Source organism: Colius striatus, chromosome 1, assembly GCF_028858725.1.
Source record: "Colius striatus isolate bColStr4 chromosome 1, bColStr4.1.hap1, whole genome shotgun sequence".
NCBI lineage: Eukaryota > Metazoa > Chordata > Aves > Coliiformes > Coliidae > Colius > Colius striatus.
In genome coordinates, this window is record NC_084759.1 from 183106857 (window position 1) to 183129902 (window position 23046).

At 41.8% G+C, this 23046-nt stretch overlaps 1 protein-coding gene across 1 annotated transcript in view; it reads right to left on the reverse strand.

The window, feature by feature from the left end:
• FAM3C (FAM3 metabolism regulating signaling molecule C) overlaps positions 1-6813 on the reverse strand; it is a 31421-nt gene extending 24608 nt beyond the window's left edge. The window contains exon 1 of the mRNA XM_062017868.1: positions 6720-6813. The gene's annotated coding sequence lies outside the window, so the exon portion shown is untranslated. The remainder of the gene's footprint in view (positions 1-6719) is intronic.
• Between the last annotated feature and the right edge of the window lie 16233 nt (positions 6814-23046).

Genomic DNA, 23046 nt, shown 5'->3' on the forward strand with positions numbered 1-23046 from the left:
ACTTCATATGACAGCAAACTCTGTTCAGTCTTCCCACAACAGAAAGGAATGAATAAAGCTTTGCAATGCGTTTATCTGCAAGATCTCACTCTAAACAAGGTGTTTCCAGAATTCAGTAGACATTTCAAATGTACAACAGCTTTCACATCTTTGGATCGATAAAAAAAAAATACCAAGCCTGCTGTCAGAATAATGCATCACTATCACGCATCTTACTCTGCTCCATACAGCAGTTGTCAATAGAACTTTCTCACAAAAAAGCTTGTGGGTCTGAAGAATAATTAGCATACATATAATTACTATGATCTGATATAAATTCACATGAATACCGCAGAAACTCAAGACTATAGCTACAGCATGACACTTCACACTGGGGCTCATTTTAAATAAAGTTAGCAAGCAAGCAGAAGAGCAAACGAGCATTACAAATACTTATAGATCCAAATTTATTGCAGGACGACCAATCTGCTCCTCCACACTATTCTTCACTCCAAGCACAACCAAACTCAGTAGTAGCTTTAAGATGTCAGAATGAGACCATCGTCTTATGAATAAGATTCATTTACTGCACAGATCACCACATCAATCTCATCAGAGAGCTGCACACTGCAACCACAAACAGTGAGGCAGCACTTTGGCCCTTTGCAGGATAGAAAGAGTAGAGTGGGCTAAGTGGAGCACCAGGCAGAGAAAGCATGTCGTGTCAGTTCAGAGGGGAAGGGGATCGGTCTGGCAGCAGGCTCAATGCCCAGAGGGGCCATGTTACGCCTGAGGGACACTGCAGACTGGGATCATATTGCAGACATGACACTGTTGCCAGTGATTAATAATCTCCATGCTATGTGAGGCATTCAGAACCACAGTGCTCCTGTGGTACAGGCAAGCCATTGCTACTGGTCCATATGAGCACCAGACGAGGCCATCATTTTTGAGTGACGAGGTGGAAGACACTCAGAGAGGAAGTTAGTCAAACACATGACCCTCAACAGCTCTAGAGTGACTCACTTCTTCCTACTGAAGACACAAAGAGACAGCCACAAAAATTGCAGTCTCTACACTGGTTTCTCAGCACGAAGGGATTAGAACAAAGATCCATAACCTACCTCCTGGCTGGGCACAATCTTCCAGCAACCAGTACCAAAGAGATAAGCCATATCTGAGAAGAATTTATTTCACAGCATTCTAGGGGCAATGTACTATTTTTATATATTCACACACTTAGCATACTTTATTATTTAGTTAAAGGCCATCTTCTGTTCTTTCAGATTTTAAGAACCGTCCAGGTGGAAATAACTAAAAATTACATGGGATTGCAAGTTGCTGCATGTCATCACCTATGCAGAAATTTACCATATTAAGTACACAGAAACTAATTAGAGGAATAGCAGCCCTCAGTTACAGGAAGGTGCTTGCCACAGTGAGCTTACCACTGAGATGCTATATGCAGCTGAGAGGAAGATACTGATATGCAATCACTGTCTAGTGTAACAACTCCAGACACCACAACAGCGTGATCCAGAGAGGTGTAAGAGAAATTCATTCATTATTACAGAAATTTCTGTAATGAACTTCTGCCTGAATCGACTCAAATGCAGTTCCAAAACCATTCAGGCATCAGTGAGGTTCTGCTGACCAGCAGGCAAAAAAACCACAGCAGCTCCCTCAATCACCTCGCTTGGTATCTTTAAGAGTACCTGAGCTGATCTAAACACCAAAGTGTCCTGGAGCAGGTCAGTAGCTTTCTAGCAGCAGTAGTATCTGCTTAAAAATTTTGAAATGGTGACTCAACTAACTGACACCAAAATAGATCAAGAAAAATAGTGTAGTGTTTGCTACTAGGACATAGTTACTTTCTCCTTAGAAAAAACAAATCTGGAAAGAGAGCTGGGAGAAGTCAGCCAGCTAGTCGTAAGAAAAAAGCAAGTCTTACATAGAGAGGGGTAATTATAAGTGTCATCTATTTTGATTGGTTAAAATCTTAATTCAAGATTTTAACTAGACCTCCCGAGAACTACCAAGCTTTTATACACATAAACACAGTGTGCAACTTTCTGACATTAAACTCCACTCAACAGTAATGCACATTAAATGCAGGGCAGTGTAGTCCAGCAGCTTCATCTCTCCTGATAAGTCTTCCAAAGCTTCTCCTCTCTCCTACAAAGTCTGTTTCATATCCTTTGGCACTGAGCACCAACAGCTGGAAAAAGCTAAGTTGCAGCTCTCCTTGCAAAAGAAGATCAAACTATTTTTGTATCACAGAAATACAGTACCATACACAGGGAACAAAAATAGTTGAACAATTACAAAAGAGTAACTACTGATAACTTCCTGTGAAAACTTAAAGTGTGACTGGATTTCAGGAATCCTGGGTAAAATAATATTTAATATTGCCATCAATGACTTGGTCTCCTGAATAGGGATATGCTTTTTAAATTTGTGGATAACATCAGACACAAACAAATTACAGGCAGAATTAGAACTACAAATTATCCAGAAAAATATTTACTTAAGGCAAAAAACCCCTGAAGTCCTCTCAGGATGTATATACTATTATGAAAAGCTGAAGGCTATGCTTATTTCATGGTTAGATGCAGTATTTTAGACAAAGCAGTAAGACGGCAGCACCTATTTATAGGTTACGGATGCTTTAACATCCACCCAAGTTTAAAATTCTGGTGCTAAGAAATGAGGATTCAAACAGTAACACCAGCTTCATGTCCTCATCACCACTCACTCTTTCATGTTCTCATATTGCTGGGCCTCAGGTCGGGATTTGAGATTCGTGAGCTCACCTGCCAGGTTACTACAGCCCTGGCCACATGATTTTGCTCAATAAGGAAAGCTGACCCAGTAAAAGAGAATTAATGTAATTTCTGACAGATTAGCAGACAATTTTTGGGAGTACTGGGAGGCAAAGCACAGCAGCATCAGACTGATAAGACTTGCTCAGCCATCTCATGAACTCTCACTGTAAGACTAAGATTTCTGACACTTTTGCAGATTACATTTTTCCTGTTATAATCCTGAGAGTTTATGGACAATCTTGGTTTCAAATCAGTGTGATACTTCCCAGTGGGATCCTTCTAAACTGTGGAACAATTACAATAATCTCAGTGCTGTTGACAGCAAAGTGACTGTCACAGGGTTGTGCAGCTGGACACTGGCAGAGAAAACAGGCAGGTTTACAATAATTATGCCTTAAATTCTACACTTTCTCAGTAGATTTTAGTGAAAAATCCAAAAGTGAACATACATAATCTATATCAGGGCCCATGGAGACAGTGATTGCCGATACAAGTGGTAAGACTCTCAGCTTTTACTCACCTGCCAATCCTCTGACTTCGCTGGGACTGCAGGTTTAAAAACCAGAACCTAAGTTCTATTTGAATACCAACTTACCTTTGAACAATTTAAAAAATTCTCTGTGCTTGCTGCAGATTCACCAAATCATTAGGCTAGAAAACAGTCTGTAAGCAAACTGGTATTCTTGCAGCTTACACAGCACTGATCCATCTTAAGATCCCTTTCCCATACAGTATGCTAATATTCCAAACAAAACTGAACACTAAACATTCAGAAGTTCACTTTTTAAGTACAAGATTGATGAAGTTCCACTAAATTCTCAAACTCTGTCTATATTATTACTGTTTTCTCAAAGTACTGACAATTCCCTTTAAATGTGGACGGTCGTGCTCAAAGACTTGAGGTCAACAGCTCAACAGTCAAGTGGGGATCAGTGTCAAATGGTGTTCCTCAGGGGTCGAAATCAGGACTGGCGTGACATGGACAATGGCATTTAGAGCACCTTCAGCAAGTTTGCTGACATCACCAAACTGTGTGGTATGGTTGACACGTCAGAGGGAAGGCATGCATCCAGAGGGACCTTGACAGGCTTAAGAGGTGGGCCCATGAGAACCTCATGAAATTCAACAAAACCAAGTGCAAGATGCTGCACATGGGTTGCAGTAATCCTGAGTACAAATACAGGCTGGGTGATGCGTGGGTTGAGAGCAGCTCTAAGGAGAAGGACTTAGGGACATTGCAGGATAAGAAGTTCCTGTGACCTGGCAATGTGAGCTCGCAGCCCAGAAAGCCAACTGCTGTGCTGCATCAAAAAAAGTGTGACCAGCAGGTTGAGGGAGGTGATTCTCCTCACTACTCCACTCTGCGAGACCCCCACCTGCAGTACTGAATCCAGCTCTGGGGCCCCAACTTGTTGAAGCAAGTCCAGAGGAGAGCAACGAAGATGATCAGAGGTTCGAGTATCTCCTGTGAAGACAGGCTGAGAGAGTTGGAGTTGTTAAGCCTGGAGAAGGTGCTCCAGGGAGACCTTAGAGCAGCTTTCTAGTACAAAAAGGGGCTTACAAGAAAGTCTGAGAAGTATTTTTTACAGGGATGTGTAGTGATAGGACAAGAAATAATGGTTTTAAACTGAAAGAGGAGAGACTTTGATTATATATTAGGAAGAAATTCTTCACTGTGAGGGTGGTGAGGAACTGCAATAGGTTGCCCCAGGGAGGCCGTAGATGTCTCACCCCTGGTAGTGCTAAAGGACAAGTTGGATGGGGCTTTGACCATCCCGGGCTACTGGAAGGTGTCTGTGCCCATGGCACTTCTAAGGTTCCTTCCAATTCAAACCATTCTAGACTTTATGTAGAGAACTATGCTGGTTTTGGCTGGGACAGATGTAATTTCTTTAAAGGAGCTAATATGGGGCTGCATTTTATATTTGTGCTGAAAAGAGAACACAGTGATGTTTTTGTTACTGCTGAGCAGTGCTTACACAAAGTCAACACCTTTTTCTGCTTCTCTTGCCACCCCACCAACACTCCAGGGAATTCCCCTGGGCTGAGGGAGCACAAGGAGCTGGGAAGGGACAGAGCCACGACAGCTGATCCCAACTGATCACAGGGATATTCCAGACCAAAGGCAGGGGGAAGACACTGATGATGACATTTTGTCCTCCCAAGTAACCATTACACATGACGGAGCCCTGCTGTCCTGGAGATGGTCTAAGGATGGAAGTGCTGAACGAATTCCTTGTTTTGCATTGCTTGCAGCTGCATCTAGAGAGGGCTAGGCAGTAACTTCTGAGTACTGCAAGAACACTTTTGTAATTTACTCTGCACTCTGTTACTGGGCAAAAGTGGAAAGGAATGGCAGCAATAGCCTGCAACAAACCAGGTACTTCCTCCATCATGAAGAGATTAAATGTTATTATACTACAATACCAAGCTATTAGCATGTGAAGAGCCTACCTGCAGGCTTAAAGCAAGTTACAAAACTTGTTTTGCCACACAGACAACTATGTAAAGCAACAGATAAAAAAGATTTCTTCACACCTGAAAGAATTCTTGAGGGAATGTGTGTGCTAATGACCACATTCTTACCTTGATTAGTTTCACAGGCTTTGAAAAAAAAAAAACTAGACTGTTGTACACTGTTATTAACCAGCCATTACTGTTTTATTTGTGGGGTTTTTTTCCCTTTTCCCAAAATAATTCTAGATAAATAAATATAGATATACTTCCTTAGAAAAGAAGGATCAGTCAGCTAGGTTCAACAGCAAAGTACCACCATGACTCTAAGCCTGTGCAGCATAACAGGGCACACAGAATATTACAAAGCATACTTGGTATATGAGATCTTTACAAGAATCTGAAATTATTACATTACCCTCATCTAAATGTGAGAAAATGGAAAGCAAAGGAATCAGGTGATTTACACGGCCCCCCAAGCAGCTCGGGCAAAATGTAACTTAAGATAAGGTACCATTTACCTACGAAAAAAAGCCCCCAAAAATACAGAATTGCTCTATTCCCTCCTACTTCAGCAACTCAGAGGCTAGAAATCAAAGGAACACAGACTGCTTCGACAAGTATCTCTGCACACCTGGACGCACAGCACATGCTCCTTCCTTATCAGTTCAGTTCACGACTGCTCTTTGTACCGGTGTAATTCAGTGTTTTAGTTAAACAAGAGTTGAGGCTTAAAACCCATCCAGTACTCAACTGAGAAGAAATCCACCGAAAAGCAGCACCATTTCATTTTCGCAGCGTCGTGTCTTTGTCTCAGCAGCAAGAGACCGCTTACACTGCAATCTCTTCACTTTTTTAACTGGACCGAGGCGTCCGGCTTCACCGAGAGCCGCCGCCACACGGTGCCTCCCCCGCGGTCCCCGAGCGCCAGCCCGGCACCGGGCGGGCAGCAGCTGCCGCCGCACCACGGCTGCGGCCGCGCCGCTGCCCCAGGCTGGCCAGGAACCCCACGCCCGGATAGGACGCGACGGCGGAGAAGGGGAAGGGAATGGCGAGAAGAGAAGGGCACACCCCCGCCCTGGGAAACAGGGAGCAAGGCAGACCCTCGCCCCGCTCCCCGCCCGGCTGGCTGCTCCGAGGGGCCCCGGGGAACGGCGCTACCACCCGACTCTGACCCGCGCCTGGGGCCCCGGCCCTCCTCACTTCTCTCGGCCGCAGCTCCCGCGCGGGAGGGGACGGGGCAGAAACGAGCGGCTCAGGGAAGCTGCACCGCCAGGGTAAGCAGGGTTAAAGGCAGGCGGCGAGCGCCAGCCCGGCGCGGCTGCCCCGCGCGAAGAGCGCCGCGCGCCCGGACGGCAGCGGCGCGATCCCCGGCGAGAGGGAAGGCTGCCCAGGGCGGGGAGCGCGGGCGCCTGACTGCCCCCTCCCCCGCACAGCCCCGCGGACAGCGTGAGCCCCTACCTGGGCTGTGCGGCCGCCGGCACGGGAGCGTGGCGCGGCGTCCCGTGTCCCCTCAGCGGCCGCGCCGCGCAGGCTGCCCCGGGCCGCGCGCCGCCGAGCAGGAAGCCGAGCGCAGCGCCGCCGCGCCACAGCCACGGACAGAGCACAGTGCGGAGGCGGCGCGCCCGCCCCCTACCGGTGGCGGACCTAGGCCGCGGCGGCTCCGCCCCGCAGCCGCGCCCCCGCCCGCCCGCTCCCGGCCTCCCCGTGTCTCCCCCCGCTACCGCCGCGAGCCGGGTCGTCCCGGCCGGACGCGCTCCTGCAGTCTCACCCGCTTCGTGACGGACACCTTCCCGCTACCCTCCTAGTCCGGGCTGCTGCGGCGGCTGCGGGACCTGCCTGCCAGCTGCCCCGCGCCCTGTGCTCGGGAGCCGTGAGAGAGGGATTACAGATCAATAAACCCAGCTGATGTGGCGCGGGCGCATAGCAGAGGAGGGGCCGGTCTGAGCTCCAACTCTTTGGTTACTTTGGTTACTGAAGCCCAGCAGTCAGAAAATCACTCACGCGTCCACATCCACGTCCATGCGCCAACGACTGAGGGTGTTCCATGTGCCCAAAAGTCAGCCCGGTACCCCGAGCCGGTAGGCATCGGGACACTTAGAAATGATTATGTCTGTTTTAAACACCTTCTCTTCCCCCCCTCCCCCTCCCAACCACCAGATGATATCTTCAGTTACGAAACAGAAAAGGCATCTTCAGCTTTAGGAAAAAAACAAAACAAAACAACAAAAACTCAACGTTTTTTTTTTTTTTTTAAGAAAAAGAAGCAATAAACAACAAAACCCTGAGCAGTAAGGCAGAGCTGATCTGTGTTACTGTGTGAGAGGGTAATCCCTTTCTTCCCTTACTCCATCCTTGGCTGTTGTGCTCTGTGGCTGCCGTTTCTTTCTTTTTTTGTTTTTTTTGGTGGCTGTAGTGTGTCACCATGGGTTAGTGTAGGTGGGGAGATAAACTGGAAGGACACCATTTCATGATATGGGAGAAAATTTCTGTTGATCTCTAACTCCCTCAGCTAGACTATTGCTTGGGTGGGGATAGAAAGTGCCAGGGCAGCAGACAGCCAGATTCAGTCAGTTCCACTATTGTCAAACCACAGAGAAAGCATTTCTATGAAACCAGCATGGCACTTCTCCTAGCAGAGAACAAAGCCACAGCTGAAATATGGGGCATATTTCACAGCATCAAAGTTAAGTAGACAAAAGGAACTTTCCATGTCTTACTTTTAACCACATACGGTCAACTGATCTGTCTTTTAAAGGGTTTAAAATAACATCCTTTGATTCCGACTGCTCCTTGGTACACAGCAGTTGATTGAACATCCATCAGATCATTTCTTTAGTAAATTCTCATGACACGTTGAAGTTCTAGGCATACCGTAATCTTAAAATGAGCAAAGCGGGAGCACTGCTCAAGAAAAGAAAGTCTTTATAGCTTTTCATTCTAAATGATGATATAGATATATCTTAGTTTGACAGTTAATTCAGTGCTTAATGTATAAAATTTCTCCATGTTCCCCTGGTTACTAGGTGACAGTTATTAAGTGACAATGTCCACATAACAGACTAATAAGGTCTGTATGCCAAAGGAGGCTGGCTGCTTTGATAAGCAAAAGTTTGCAATGAAAACAAACATTTTAAAAAGATTACATAAGTAGCAGTATCAAATTATTAAAAGAAAAAATAAGATTATCTGCCTATTAACTAACACCTCAGAATACATCTGTATCAGAGAAGTAAGTAAGGCTTGAGAATGGCTGTGATTAAATCTCAATGATTATTTACCTGGCTGAAAGGGTTCCATAACACACGTGGGGTGGAGAGTCACAGCTCTCTGGAACTGTGGCAGCTGGCAGGAGCCCATAGAAGAGGGGTATGCGAGCCTCTGCAGCCTCCACTCCAGAAGGCCTCAAGTTCTTCTTTCTCTCTTTTTTCCCCCTAATTTGACATATAATTTTCCCTTTTTTTCTTTTTGGTAATTTGCTTCATAATGAACCAGCTATAGCCACTGAGTAGAGGTCTTCCATAAGAAGTACAAATACTGTCTATACCTACAGTGGCATATTTTGGGTTTTATTATTGTCTCTGATGAGCTAGCCGTTTTTGCCTCTCTAGATTAAGAAATTCAGTTTGCAACACAATGTGTTTCGTAGCCACATACATTCTAAATGTTTCCTCACAATGTAGTGTGTTCCAAATTTACAATATTAAACCCCCAAATGCTTATATTTATGTAAAACAATAAAATAGTTTGTTTTCCCCATTAACTAATCTTGAATACTAAGAAAAACACATACGGTAAATATTTATTTCACAACCAGCAGAAACCAAGATGCTTTAAGAATGTAGGTAGATTGGGCTCAAGCAAAGTGGCCTTACTCACATCTTTCACAAGATTCTTTGGTAATATCTCTGGCATTTGACCTGAATTTACTTTTTTTGTCATAATTGGTAATTTTTACTAAGTGGAATTATGGCACTGCACGATGTCTATTTTTTCAGAGAAAATGAAAACATTTTCTTCATGTAATTACAGGAAAGCTAAATGTGGTGCATAGATTATTTAGTATCCTAGGGCTAACAGTAATAAATAAAAACAGTAAAATATAGAAGCAAACCATTTCAGGTGCTTTATCTTTAGGCTGTTGATCATTTCCTCTGGCATCAGATGTTCTGCTAGTCAGTCATCAGTCTTGATTCTCAGTTCTGATATCAAAGCAATTCCTGGTGGCTTTTAAAAATGCTTTTTTTATTATTTTTCTTTCCTGCAAGACTAAACATCACATTTGTATGCTATAAACTAATACTGTGCCCTGGCAGATCTTTCCATTGAGTTTTCAATGAGCTGGCCTCAGAGTGCTGGCAGAGACCCAGCTCTCCAAAGCTTAAAAAATCAGTGGCATAGAAGTTACTTTTCTCAAAACAGTAACACAATCATAGGAAACACTTCTCTTTGCATTTGGTAGGATAAGTATTACAGTGCTGTTTCAAATAAGATGGAAACTCTAGCCCTTCTTTTAAATGTTATACAAGAAAAAAAAAGAAAAAAAAAGAAGTTACTTAGAGAAGGCTGCAGGCAGTTTACCTCAAAGCAATTGGAAAATATGATTTTCACCACGTTGTGAAACTGCTTAACTATAAATAGAAACTTAAATGTAGAAGCCCAACATGAAGCCCGCTCCTCTCTCCTCTCCTGCCTCTTCCAAACATAGGAGAACATATATGAAAAAGTCTTCCTAGAAATAACGTTTTGTTAGCTTTCTGCCTGGTGTCATCAAGTTTTATATAAACAGCATGGATGTGTGTCTGAAAGAGAGTGTATTATTTTGTGTATGTTCTATGATGTGGTAGGTATTCAAAATAGCTACTTTCACTTTTTTGTGACTTGTCCTTCTGTTGCTATCAGAAGTTAGTTTGCATGCAGCCAAAATATTAGATCTCTGATATGAGAAGTCTGAGTAACAATGAATAGAAAGGATGGGTATGGAAGTAATCCAGAAATCTGAGTCCAGAGGGCAGATTTGAACACCTCCAAATCTTTCTGGATTAATATTTTACAGATATCTCCTTTTTCTGTAATGTTAAAGGTCCAGGTCCAAGCATTCCCAAACTTTCTAATTTGGGGTTTGGTTTTGTTTTTATTTAGGTCTGGTTTTGTTTCATGTGCATACGATTATAAAAGGAAATCTGTATCTAAGTTAGCAAAGTTCCACTATAGTCAGTATAATTGAAATTGCCAAAATAATGTCACCTTTTGTTTCATTTTCCTCCTTGTGAGTGTATCTATTATTGTGTAATGCTTATAGATAACCAATAGTAGAGACCAAAGTCTTCTGTAAATTATATACACATCATAGATTAGATGAAGCTTTAATGTCTTGTTTATTAAAGTAGCTTAAATGTTCCAAGGTCTATTCCTTGTACACGATGGCCTATTAATTCCTTATGAAATAAAAGACTTTTGTGAAATAGGGTGATTTGGTGCTGATGAGGACAGGATATTCTGTCATTTGGACAGAAGAAAGGTGGTAATTTTCTTTTGCCATCTAAGACTCAAATATTTGTCTTAACATGTGGTACATAGGATTTAGTGCAGATGCAGTGAAATATTGCTGGCTTGAGGTCTTATAAGCAATGTGTAATGATCTGGAGATCCACATGAAATCTGTTTATGGTGATAAAGAGCAAACTGGCAATCTTTTGCAAAATCTCCAGTCTGTAGGAACTTGCAGTTCCTACATATGACCTTATTAAATCTAAGCAATCTCCCAAGGAGCTTTATAAGTCCTAAAAATCAGTGCTTCAGTTTCAGATGAAGAGCATCTGAGGAATACTTCCAACTGAGATTGTACCCATTCAGATCAAGAACAAGCATTGCCAGCTGGAAACTGTAGACACGCAGAGACAAATACACTACAGATGGTATTGTTCGTGATTTGCACTGTGAAAGGTCACAAACAACACTACAAATATCTTGCAGTAGTGCGAGAGCTCTTCTTTTCTTAACAATTAACCTACTCCAGCTACAGCTCTTCCTCATGGGAAGCATCTAAAGCTTGTCCCAAGTTTATTAATGCTTCATTCTAGCAGGGCATTGTTCCTGACCCCTAAGCTCTCAAGCAGCTCATACCTTTCTCAAGGTAGAGCAGCATGCTTCCCTGCTGCTCTCTCACACAAAGGCCAAATCCTCCCCTCCCTCCCAGCCTCTCCTTGCTAAATTGCCCGTATCCACCCACTACACCACCCTCTTTGTGTGAGCTAACCCATGACACCACTGTAATCCCAAATGAGATATTGTAGCCTTGCAACTGCGTTCAGACCTCTGATTTCTTCTGTTAGTTCTCCATGCTTCATGCATCAATGTGTAGGCATTTCAGATAGCTGCCCAGTCATGACGGTTTCCCAGGAAAGATATGACAGCTTTCCCAATGATACCTGTACTTTGGAACTTCCTTATTGATGTCCACTTACTTACATTGACCTCTTTCACCCTGTTCTGTTGATTACACGTCACCTTGCACCTTTTTCTTGCCAAACTGGTCCACTGCTTCCTTACTTGATCATAGGTCATCATCATCTCCCTCACTTGTCAATTCCTAGTTTTAGGCTCTTCTCACCACACTGGTCAGCCATTTAGCTGAGTTTTGCCTCACTTTGTCAGGTTAATTATGTTTCTTTGTAGCAGTTGCTTATCCTTAGATATGACCCTATAATCATAAAACCCAAATGCCTATTAATGATGCCAGCTGCATGATGCTGACTGGTGATCTGCAATATGTGTTTCTCCTCCTCAAAATCTTCCTTTCCCTTCTCTGGTGGTTTTCAGGGGGAAAACTTGTGGAGTCATGCTAAGCTGGTGCCATGGCTTTGTTGGACTGCTGGACTAAGCTCCCGTGCCCTCGGGGCACTCAGGCTATTTTGTAGGTGCAGATCTGCAGATGGAACAGGAGCCTTCTTCCCGTTGCTGGAAGCCAAAAGCCTCCAGCCTTCATCATAGTTTCTTTCCTCCCACTTGTGTAACCACATGAGCAATGTGCACTGTTTTTTCACAACACAACTCAAATGATGAGAGAGGACTTGATGGACAGTCTCCTCATGTCCACCCACACCCTAGTGCTTAATCGAGAAAAGAGCTCTTACTGTCTTTCCAACATATATACCCTTGGCAGTAGTTGTCCTCTGTGCTTTTCTAGTGGAAAAGAAATTGTTGTGAAGATGGGGCAAAAAGACAGGACAGCCCAGCAAATGTCTGGAGGGTAGAGCCCATAATCAGTTAGGCATTTAGGTGCTACTATTATAAAAAGCAGTAAATCCTGTGTTTCCCGAAAAAGAAAGCAGCCTTTGTAATTACAGATTCTGCCAGCTCACACAGTTGTCACCAGCATGGAATGACCAAACTCTGTCCTTCTAAGCCTCAAGTGATGAGTAAGATAAAAAGTGCAGAGACATTGGTGATGACCCCATCGCTATTGTGTTTGGCTACACCACAGAAAATAAATTGCAATCTTAGCTGTAGATTGATAGGTGCATCCCCTAAGAGGGAATTCTAGCTCAAACCACAGTGTTATTTTATAGAACTGGTAACAGAGGCATCTAACTGACTTTGAAAGCAAAAAAGATAACTTGGCCAGCAAAGACACTTTGTGTGAAACAGGTCCAAATGCAGCTGGGCTTAGGCCAAAGAGATTTATCTAGAGACCAGAAAAGGCTGCATCGTTGCCCGACTAGCACAAGCAGCTCAGCTCTGATGAAAGGATCCTTGGCAACTGTGGAAACTCAAGAGCAAACACCTGGTGATGCAACAGAGCTTATGGTTCACTAACCATGAGATCACACTGTAAAAGCAATCTCTTCAAGGACCAGAAGATACAGTACTTTCCAACTAAAATACCGAAGCTGTGGCAGTTTGGGCACTGAGGTTAGATGGCTTAACTTTGCAGCTGTGGGCAAAGAATCAAGTACTGTACTTGTACAAGTACTGTGAGTACTTGTGGAATGACTTGGAAGGTGTTGGCTGACCAGTTAACTCTGATACTGTTCACTTGCTATCCTCCCACTGGTATTATGATTCTATGGATCTCACTGCTATTGCTGAGTAACATGCATAGTGAAATACAAACGTACTCCTGCTCTGCCTGCAGCTAATCAACTCCTGTCTCAAAAGCTCCTCAAAGTCTATCTGGGGCAGAGGTTCAGCCTTGTTGAGCAAAAAAGCAAACGCAGCAGGGAGTTTCTGTTTGTCTGGTCACAAGTGTGGTGATTTTCTGAGTTCAGCAGTCTAGGAGGGAGAAAATATTTCTCTTTGATTACTTCCTCCTACTAGAATTGACATGGCCACTAAAACTCAGACGTCTTTGAAGGAGGTTTACCTCAATAGTCACAGTAGTATGGTATGAGGAGCAGCTGATTTTAACAAGAGTTTCATTAAGCAAGGTGCCTTGTAAGAATTGACACTTCCCATTTGCAGCAGGTTGCTCACTCCTTATACACCAGCACTTCAAACTGTTTCTCATGCTGCTGGCTTCAATTTTGTACAAGCCTCATATCATAGATTTTCTGACAACAATATGGCTTTCAGTGATTTTTAAAAATATGTATTCCCATATGCCTCACTACAGATAATTTAGATTTTGGTTCAAATAACGACATTTGGGAGAATGTTTACTCTTTCATAGTCATGTGCTATTCAAACAGTACAGGAAAGAAAGCTCATGAGGTACAGAAGATGCAACCTGTAAGTAATTCAAGGCAGGTACCCTTTGGTGCTGGGATGGTTCCTACTCTGCTTTTTCTAGGTCTGTTCACTCAGTTTCTTACACTTATGTTCAAGTTTCAACTTAATTACTAGCTTGTGGATTGTTCAAACAGCAAAATCTCCTAGATCTCCCCCTATCTTCCCCTAAAAATGCAGAGGCCTACCTTCCCAGGGAAAGCCAGCTTCTTCAAACAAGCATGAACTTCTTCCTGCATCAGGTCTGCACAGCAGGCCATGCCCTGCTTTTGAGACTAGTAAATTTGACTAGGTCTAAAGGGTATGAGATGGTACATTTGCCTGCCTGTTTAAGTACACAAAATGACTTGCACTTCTTAAATAAGTTATTAAAAAACTCTTTCTAGCAACACTAACAAAACATAAGATGATAATTTTGTTTTTCACCATTTGTATTTGCCGGAATGTGTGGTGTTTTTTTTTTTCTCTTGCCTTTTGTTTGCTTGTTTGTTTGTTTTCTAATTTTAACAGTATAACTTTTCAAAAGGAAAATCTATTTAGTAGTTTTTTTAAAAAAAATAATGTGAATAAAACTTGAATTCCAAAGTTTTATTGTTTGCAATCAGTCTTATCTTGCTAACAGAAACAACACAAAATTAAATGAAATTAAATGAAAATACTGGAGGAGTGACAGTCCGTTATGCTGATGCAAAGTTAGTTTCTAGACAGGATATACTGAAGCTAAAGTGTTACTGTAACAGATTTGTGTTGCAAAGTATCTTCTTTTATGTATTTCCCTTCTTGAAGTATTGTATTTATGTTAAAAAATTTACTGAAGATATTTCTCCCAGGGTGCTGGTTTAAGTTGTCTCTAAATCCTTTAATTTTACGATATGTCAAAACTGTTACTGGTTGATCAGATAAAGTCACACATAGTTTTCATAGACTATTGGGAAGAAGCTGAAAGAGACTTTTAGTGGTTATCTAATCCATCTTTCTCCTTCCCATCAGTCATGCACTCCTTACAACTGTTGCTTTATATTTATGTTGTCTCCATCTGGTGATGGAGAATCTAGTTTCCATAAGCAATCCATACCATTACCTGCCTATGCTTATGATCCTAATGTCTGACATAAACCTTCTTTGCTGTAGTGAAAGCTCATTTCTTCCTGTCATCTACAATGATGACAGGGCACCATGTATGTGCTTTGCCTTTGCTATTAGCCTTTTATGTGTTGAAGCCTTCCCTCCCCGCCCCCCCCCCCCCCCGTTTTCTCTCAGCCTTCCTTAAACAAAACAGTCACATTTCCTTACAGATGCTGTTTTCCAGACTTCCAGTCTCCTTCTCTGGATGACAATTTCTTTGAAGCATGGAGGCCAAACCTTGACACAACTCACCTATTTGGGCATTACCAACATAAAATTATCTATGGCACACGGTACTCTTACATGATGCTCTCTTCCATTTGTGTCACAGCAATCTTGTTGACCAATATTTAGCTGTGGCTCTGTGTGACCCTTACATCTGCTTCTATGGAACTGCTATCCTGCTGAGAGTTTCCAGTCCTATATTTATACAGCTGATTTTTCAAACTCTAAATTCAAGCCCATCTATTTTTATACCATTTCTGCTATGTGTCGAGATGTTCTTGAAGTTAATCTTGTTCTCTAAAGTCCTCACAGGCTTTTGCAGATTGGTTGTGTCTGCTTATCTAACAATTAGATACTGCATCATCTGGGGTGTTAATGAGAACAGTGTTCTGTACTAGAAGAAGGACAGACTGCTGGGGATAGCACAGCACAAAGAGATTTTGTCATTATACATCTGAGTGCATTTTTTTTTTCTGTCAGTGTTGTATCCGTGTCATAGAAGTTTTCTATGAATCTTGTGTGCCAAGATTGCTCCTGAAAATCTCATAAAAGGCAGAGTGCACAATCCCACTGCCATCAAGGTATATGACATCCACTGCATTTTCCCCATCTACATGGCTTATTACCTTGGTTAAGTTGGTTACCTAAATGATTTTGTTTTCCTGGAGCACGATAGAGCTTCTGATTATCACCTGGGGAAAGACAATTGGTCTTTGGGAAATTAAGCCATATCTGCCCACCTAACCACAAAATACATTTACAGTTACAGAATGATTGTTATTTACATACTATCATTTAAAAATTTAAATAACCAGAAAATCCTACCCATTTTGCATCTGCTTTTGGGAGATTAGATTTTATTTCTTGTAGCACTATTACAAGGTAAGTGAATGGAAACTGCTTACAGAAATATATACCAGGATTTCCATGGGAAATCTTCTCTTCCTGTATTTAAGACTAATCTGGTATTAATGGCTATCTTTAATCAGAGACAGGCCTCTAGCTCAATTAATTCTGCAAGAGCTTTTCTGAAGAGCACTTATGGGCAGATAAGAAATGTAGTACTAGAGAGCAAATTCTTGTCTTTTCCTAGTGGCATGCTTCACTTCGTGCAATTTCTCTAACTGAGGACTGAATGACAGAGCTGGAATTTAGATTTCAACCGGAAGGAGGGGTTCCTGGAGTAAAACTTTAGAACCAAAGGCCTCTGAATGTTAAGACTGTTTTGCTTATTAATCTGATCCCACCAAACTATGTGGGAGTGCAAAAAAAAAAAACACTTTACTTCAAGCAGAGAACAATCTGACTAGAAAATTTCTGATGACTCATTTTCTCATCAGGATATGCCATTCATTGAAATAAAAATGTTCTGCAAGAGAATTTCCATTTTGACCAATTTCTGATTTGTGATGGAATCCAAACAGGTTTCCAAGACTACCAAGCCCAACAGTTTGCCTGTCTGTCTTTCCAGCAGCCCTTCTGACTGGTTCTGGAGGAATCTTGGGCTTACAGACTCCTTCACTTTTGGGCTGACACAATGCTGAGAGCTGGGAAGGAAGGACCCTCCAGTTCGTGGCTTCTTGGCAACCTCAATTCCCCAGATATGTGCAGGGTGAGGCTGACAGGCTGCTCCAGAGCTGAGGCATCATGCCATGAAAAGACTCAACACTCCCTGGTCTCATTCCAAATTTTGTAATATTAAAATATTCTACTGAAAAAAACCCAAAAATCCACGTTTCTTCATGCTGCTGTAATGAGTCTGTATTCCTGATCAGAGCTTAACACTGCAGGAGACTGTGTATCTATTTTTACAAGCCATTGTATAAAATTACACAGATATTAATGGGGCTCAGGCAGGCTGACTTCATGTAGGCATATAAATGTTAAAGGTCAAACCTGAACGTAAGACAAGGCAGTAGTGCCCATGGTGATGCGGTTACATACTACTGCTATTACTAACATGTTTCTTCGCAATATTTAACAGCTGATATATCCTTGAAGTACTAATAAGTAACATTTTAGAGGCAAAAAATGACATGGAAATGTTAATGATTTGCTCAGAACCACAAAACATTTCAATATCATTAGGTTTACTATGGCACAGTCCAACGGGTTCTGTTAAGAGCCTTAGTTAACAAAAAATATCTTTTATGCCTTACATTATCATCCGGTTGTGTCTTCAGCCAATTAAAACATCTTTCCTGCCTGTTCTTTTTGGTTTTCACATTCTCATCTTATTAAGTCAGAGGACTTACTGCCCTTACATCTCAGCTTACAGGAGGAATATGTGACTGTTTTTTATCCACTTCCATGTGATGTGATGGCATCATCTCTGTCTCAACAACATGGCAAACATGGCATCATGACCATGGCAACATAACCACTGATTCTACTGTTAGTTGGGGATCTATAGGAGAAGGACAGTAGAAAACAACTATGGAGATGGTAGTAACTTAAAAGCTACACCAGATTCTTCTGAAAGGGATATTTGCTATTCATGTTATTTGTGGTGGTTTTGCATTCCTACACTAAAATGTTTTAGGAAAAGCGCCAATACCCTTTCATGATGCACAATGCCAAGTACAGAAAATTATACATTTATGTTTACTAAATGTAATGGAAACTACTAACTATATGCTAAATTGGGGTAATGCATGGCCTGCCAAATAGTAGAGCTTCAGTCCAAGTCTTTGGAAACTAGGTGATGGGGCCAACAGAAACCTCATAAAGTCGTAAGAGGGGAGGTGCGAAGTTCTGCACCTGCAGCAGGATAACCCCACACAATGAGAATTAACTGACTGAGTAGCAGCACTATTGAAAAGGGCTGGTGGTAGGGGTCACAGTAGATGCTAAGGTGAATGTGAGCCAGTAACAGTGAGAGGGTAGGAGCATGTGATATACAAAGCGTAAGGGAGTTTGTTTATCCTGAAGAGAAAGCAAATAGAGTAAAATAATTGCTATTTTAAACTATCTGATGAGGGGGAGTGGAATTTAGAGATACGACAGAGCTAGTCTCAGAATTGCACAGCCAGTGGACAAGATCCACATTCAATATCTGCAGCAAGGAGGACTTCAACCAGGTAGACAGACACAAAGCCCACAGTGGGAGAGATTAGGCACAGTGGCAGAGATTGCCCACAGAGGCTGTGGATGCTCCGTCCTTGGAAATACTCAAAGCCTGGTTGGAGAAGGCCCTGGACATCTTAATCTAACTTTGAAACTAGCCCTACTTTGTGCGTTAGACTGGACCAGGTGATCTGGAGCAGTCTTTTCCACTCTAAAATATTCCATGCTTCTGTAACTGTGCTGTCATAATGAATATAACAGGCTGCATACTGGGCTCTATGAGGAGGACACTAGTAAGTAGATTAGTGGGATCCTATGTGTAGGTTGAAGAAGGATGTCAGAAATTGGATAGGAACCACAATGCAGTCAGGGGTTTGAGACAGTTGACTGATAAGCTATGCCTTATCAGCTAGCTGTTTGGGCTTAGTTTATCCCATAAGCCAGAGTTTATGGAATTTAAGCTTGTTCACACTGGAGAAGAGGAATATGAGGGGTGATCTGATAGCAGCCTACAACTGCTTAAAGGACTGTTTCAAGGACAACGGATGTAAATTCTCAGTGGTGACAGATAGCTTGACAAGGAGTGACAGTAACAAGAGGTTCCATTGGACATAATGGCTCAGCAGAGAAACTGGTCACCCAAAGAGACTCTGGAATCCCTGTCTTTGCAGATTTGCCAGTCCTGACTAGATAAAATCTAGCTGACTTGATTTAGTGTTGGCTATAGTCCTGCTTTGAGTGGGAGTATGGACCAGTCAACCTCTGTAAGTCCCTTCTAACCAGCTTTTCGATGGTTCCACTAAAATTCTACTTTATTAACAAGCACAATTGTCTAGGTGTAACCAAGACATCTGAAAGTTTCTTTATTGCAAATAACAGGATATCAGGGTAGGATATACCATGAAAAAACCCTGTTATTTTATACTCATGATTTTTCCTAACCTTTTTTCCCTAAGTGTTTAGTACTATCCACTCTCAAACACGGAGTTAAAGGGACCATTAGTTTGATATAACTATTAAGGAAAATGCAAGTTCCTGATTCCTAAAGAGAATATAATGGCTCTTTCTACGTTCATAGAATGTAAACATTTGCTGAAGGTAATAAAAAGTCTCACTGTCTTTCAGTCAACAGTTGCAGCTGATGTATGCTCAGTATGCTCAGATATTGCCTCTGAGGGAGTGGGAAATCCTGGCACTATGAAACATCCATGACACTTTTACCATTAACTTCAGTGTAACAACATTTCAAGCAGACAGTTTTGACCTGACCACACGTAAGACAGTGGTAATTTACCATTCACTTGACTAAAATTGAGAAGTATGCATAGAAAGTAAACTAAGCAAAAATGTGTGCCTTGTATAGGGATAAATATGTGCTGGTGAAGAGGAGGTGTTGAATTGATTTTGACTGCTTGCCTAATGCTCTTTGCACATAATAGATGACTTTTAAAATATGATGAACATGGTGGAATTCCTGAGTTTCTAAAGTCATAACCAATTTCCCATTGCCTTTATTGACCAACACCTTGTATGAATGTGACTGTCAGGCTCATGAAATGAAATTTTAACAACTGTGAACAAAAGTTGCTCACAGAGTTGTATCTAAGACAAACTTGTCTGTTACGTAGTGATTAAACTTTATTTCCTGCTTAGCCAAATGTGCAGTCATGTTATGGGATAACAACTACTATGCTATAGATGGAAAACAGCAATTGAGTAGCAGATGAAAGGCTGGTGTCTGAGCCTATCTTAAAGTTCAGACTTTTCTTTGTTACACTGTTTTTAGGCTAACTCACACTCAAGTTTCTTGCCTTAAGGATGATATTATTCCTTGATTTCTTTTCCAAAATACTGGGGCCTCAATTTTACTCTCATTTGACATTAAAGTGAGCAGATTCATTTCCTCTGTGGAAGCACTTTCATCTACTGTATTACAGTATTAATACTGTATTAAATGCTGTATTACAGTATTTAATATGCTATTTTTAGATGAAAATCCAAATTTTTAGTTATACAAAACTTCTGGGTGGTTTTTGACTCAATCTGAAATTTATGTATCTTTGGGCTTCTACTACTATTTGTCTTGGCTTGCTTTGACAGTTCTCATTTCTCTGTACGTTGCAGTGCTTGAGAGCTCCATTAGTAACTAATCTTGTTCTTGGATGGGATTTTTCAGTCTTACAAGCTAACACTTCTCTACGAGACAAAAAAGAAATATTAGATGCAAAAGCAAGAGAAGGGGTTAATTTTCTTGAATCTTCTGCTTTCCTCCTTTGAGTATCCAGCCAGTCAGAGAAACACAATTGAAAAGACATTTTATGCACATAAAATTAAGGACAGATAATTTGGCACAGAGTAGAGAACCCCACCCAAAGAAGGTAGAGATACCAGTGTAAGACTAATTACATCTATGCTCAGTATTTCTAACATGGGTTTCCAGGTCAATATATTCCCTCAGACATTCTAGTCATGGTTTAGCTTATACACTGTATAAATAGTTTCCAAGCTCTGAAAGATTCCAAAATCAGAATGAAAAAGGTAAGAGACATTGCTGTGGCTGTCTGCCTCACACACATAATGGCAAGTGTGGAGACACTGCTGTGGCTGTCTGCTTCACATACTTAATGGCAAGTGAGTAGGAAACTTTCTTGGAAGTAGAACTGTGCTTCCTAAAAGGACATGGTGCTGTCCTTTGATCCCATTGCATTGAGATCTCTCTCATGCAGCACAAAGCAAGGAACAAAATGTAAACCTGTAAATCAGGTGCCAACTCAATAAACGAAAAAATTAGGCCCCATTGCTGAAAGACAGACAGACAGCTGGTTCTGCAATAGCTGCTAAAACCGAAAAAGCAATTTTGTTTTCCTCATACATGAGAAAACCAGGAAACTTGCTGACAGAGCTTCCTGAGGCTGAGCAGACTGCACACACGTTCTGTGGTGCAGCATATTTCCACTGTAATCACTTCCATTGTGTAGGGGGCTAGTTTTGAATGAGCTGAGCAATAGCAGAAGGTCTTATCACAAACTGATATACTTACTGCTTCTTGCTTCTCCCTTTTTACTGCCACAGACCTGTGAGTTCAGTAGGGTAACTCATAACCACACCTGTACTTGGAGATAACACTTTCTGTCCCAAGACATAGCCAATGCAACATCGGTAATTACAGTATTATCTTCCCTGTTAGCTCCTAAAGCAAACTATGAAGCAATATATATTTGACTCTAACTTCAGTGGCTAGAGGGTATGGAAGTCTGTACAGATACAGGTTTTTCCACATTGCTTTGCAAAGCACTTCAGCCATAATATAGAGACTGTAAACTGTTCAGCCTATGGGCTGAACTGAAACTGCCAGCTCTGACGATTTTTGTAATGTAAATGCAGACTTTATGTGAGATAACTACCGCAATTTTCACTTTAAACAGTACATTAAAAAACAAATTAGCTCAAATACTACTGTGACTTTAAGATCATCAAGGTAAGGCCTTAGGAAAACTAATTATTTATTTGAAATGTTTCCTGAAGAAAGGAATATTAATGTGGTGGTAACAGGTTAGAGCATTTAACACTGTAGCTTTGACATTTCTTAGTAAATGTTTAACTGCTGGAAACTGCATACTTCAGTCAGAAGCACCTGTGAGAATGAAACCTGGTTTTGAGCAGAGAAGGTTGATACTTGTAAAATAAGTATAAGGATCATAGAATCATAGAATGGTAGGGGTTGGAAGGGACCTTTAGAGATCATCTAGTCCAACCCCCCTGCAGAAGCAGGTTCACCTAGATCAGGTCACACAGGAACATGTCCAGATGGGTCTTGAAGACCTCCAAGGAAGGAGACTCCACAACCCCTTTGGGCAGCCTGTGCCAGGGCTCCCTCACCTGAACAGTGAAATAGTTTTTTCTTATATTTAAGTGGAACTTTTTGTGTTCCAGCTTCATCCCATTACCCCCTGTCCTGTTGCTAGATACCATCGAAAAAAGGGATGCCCCAACCTCCTGACACCCACCATTTACATATTTGTAAATATTAATAAGATTCCCCCTCAGTCTCCTCTTCTCCAGACTAAACAGCCCCAGTTCCTGCAGCCTTTCTTCAAAGGAAGATGTTCCAGTCCCCTAGTCATCTTGGTGGCCCTGAGCTGGACTCTCTCCAGAAGCTCTCTGTCCCTCTTGAGCTGGGGAGATAAACAGATATATAAGATATAAAGATAGAGATAAAAACATATATTATAAAGTTGTCAGCTCCAGGACAAGATTTGAGACTTTTGATATTTACTTGAATGTGTAATATTTTTCCTGTGGAGACAAAGGCTTGTAGACTCACAAGAATAAGGGCATTTAATTCAGAAACTGTTTAGTGGGGTTTTTTCAGGATTGTATGTAAAACACTCCTTGTATTTTTAAAGCAGGCCATTTTTGAAACATAGTGGTCAAAATAAAACAAAGAGGTGATATGATGGGAAACTTCATAGAATGGTAAGGGTTGTAAGATCATGTGGTCCAACTCCTCTGCTAAAGCAGGTCCACCAAGATCAGAACACACAGAATGTGAGATGCATCCAGGCAGGTTTTGAAAACTTCCAGAGAAGGAGACTCCACAACTTCCTGGACAGCCTGTGTCAGGGCTCCCTCACCCTTACAGTAA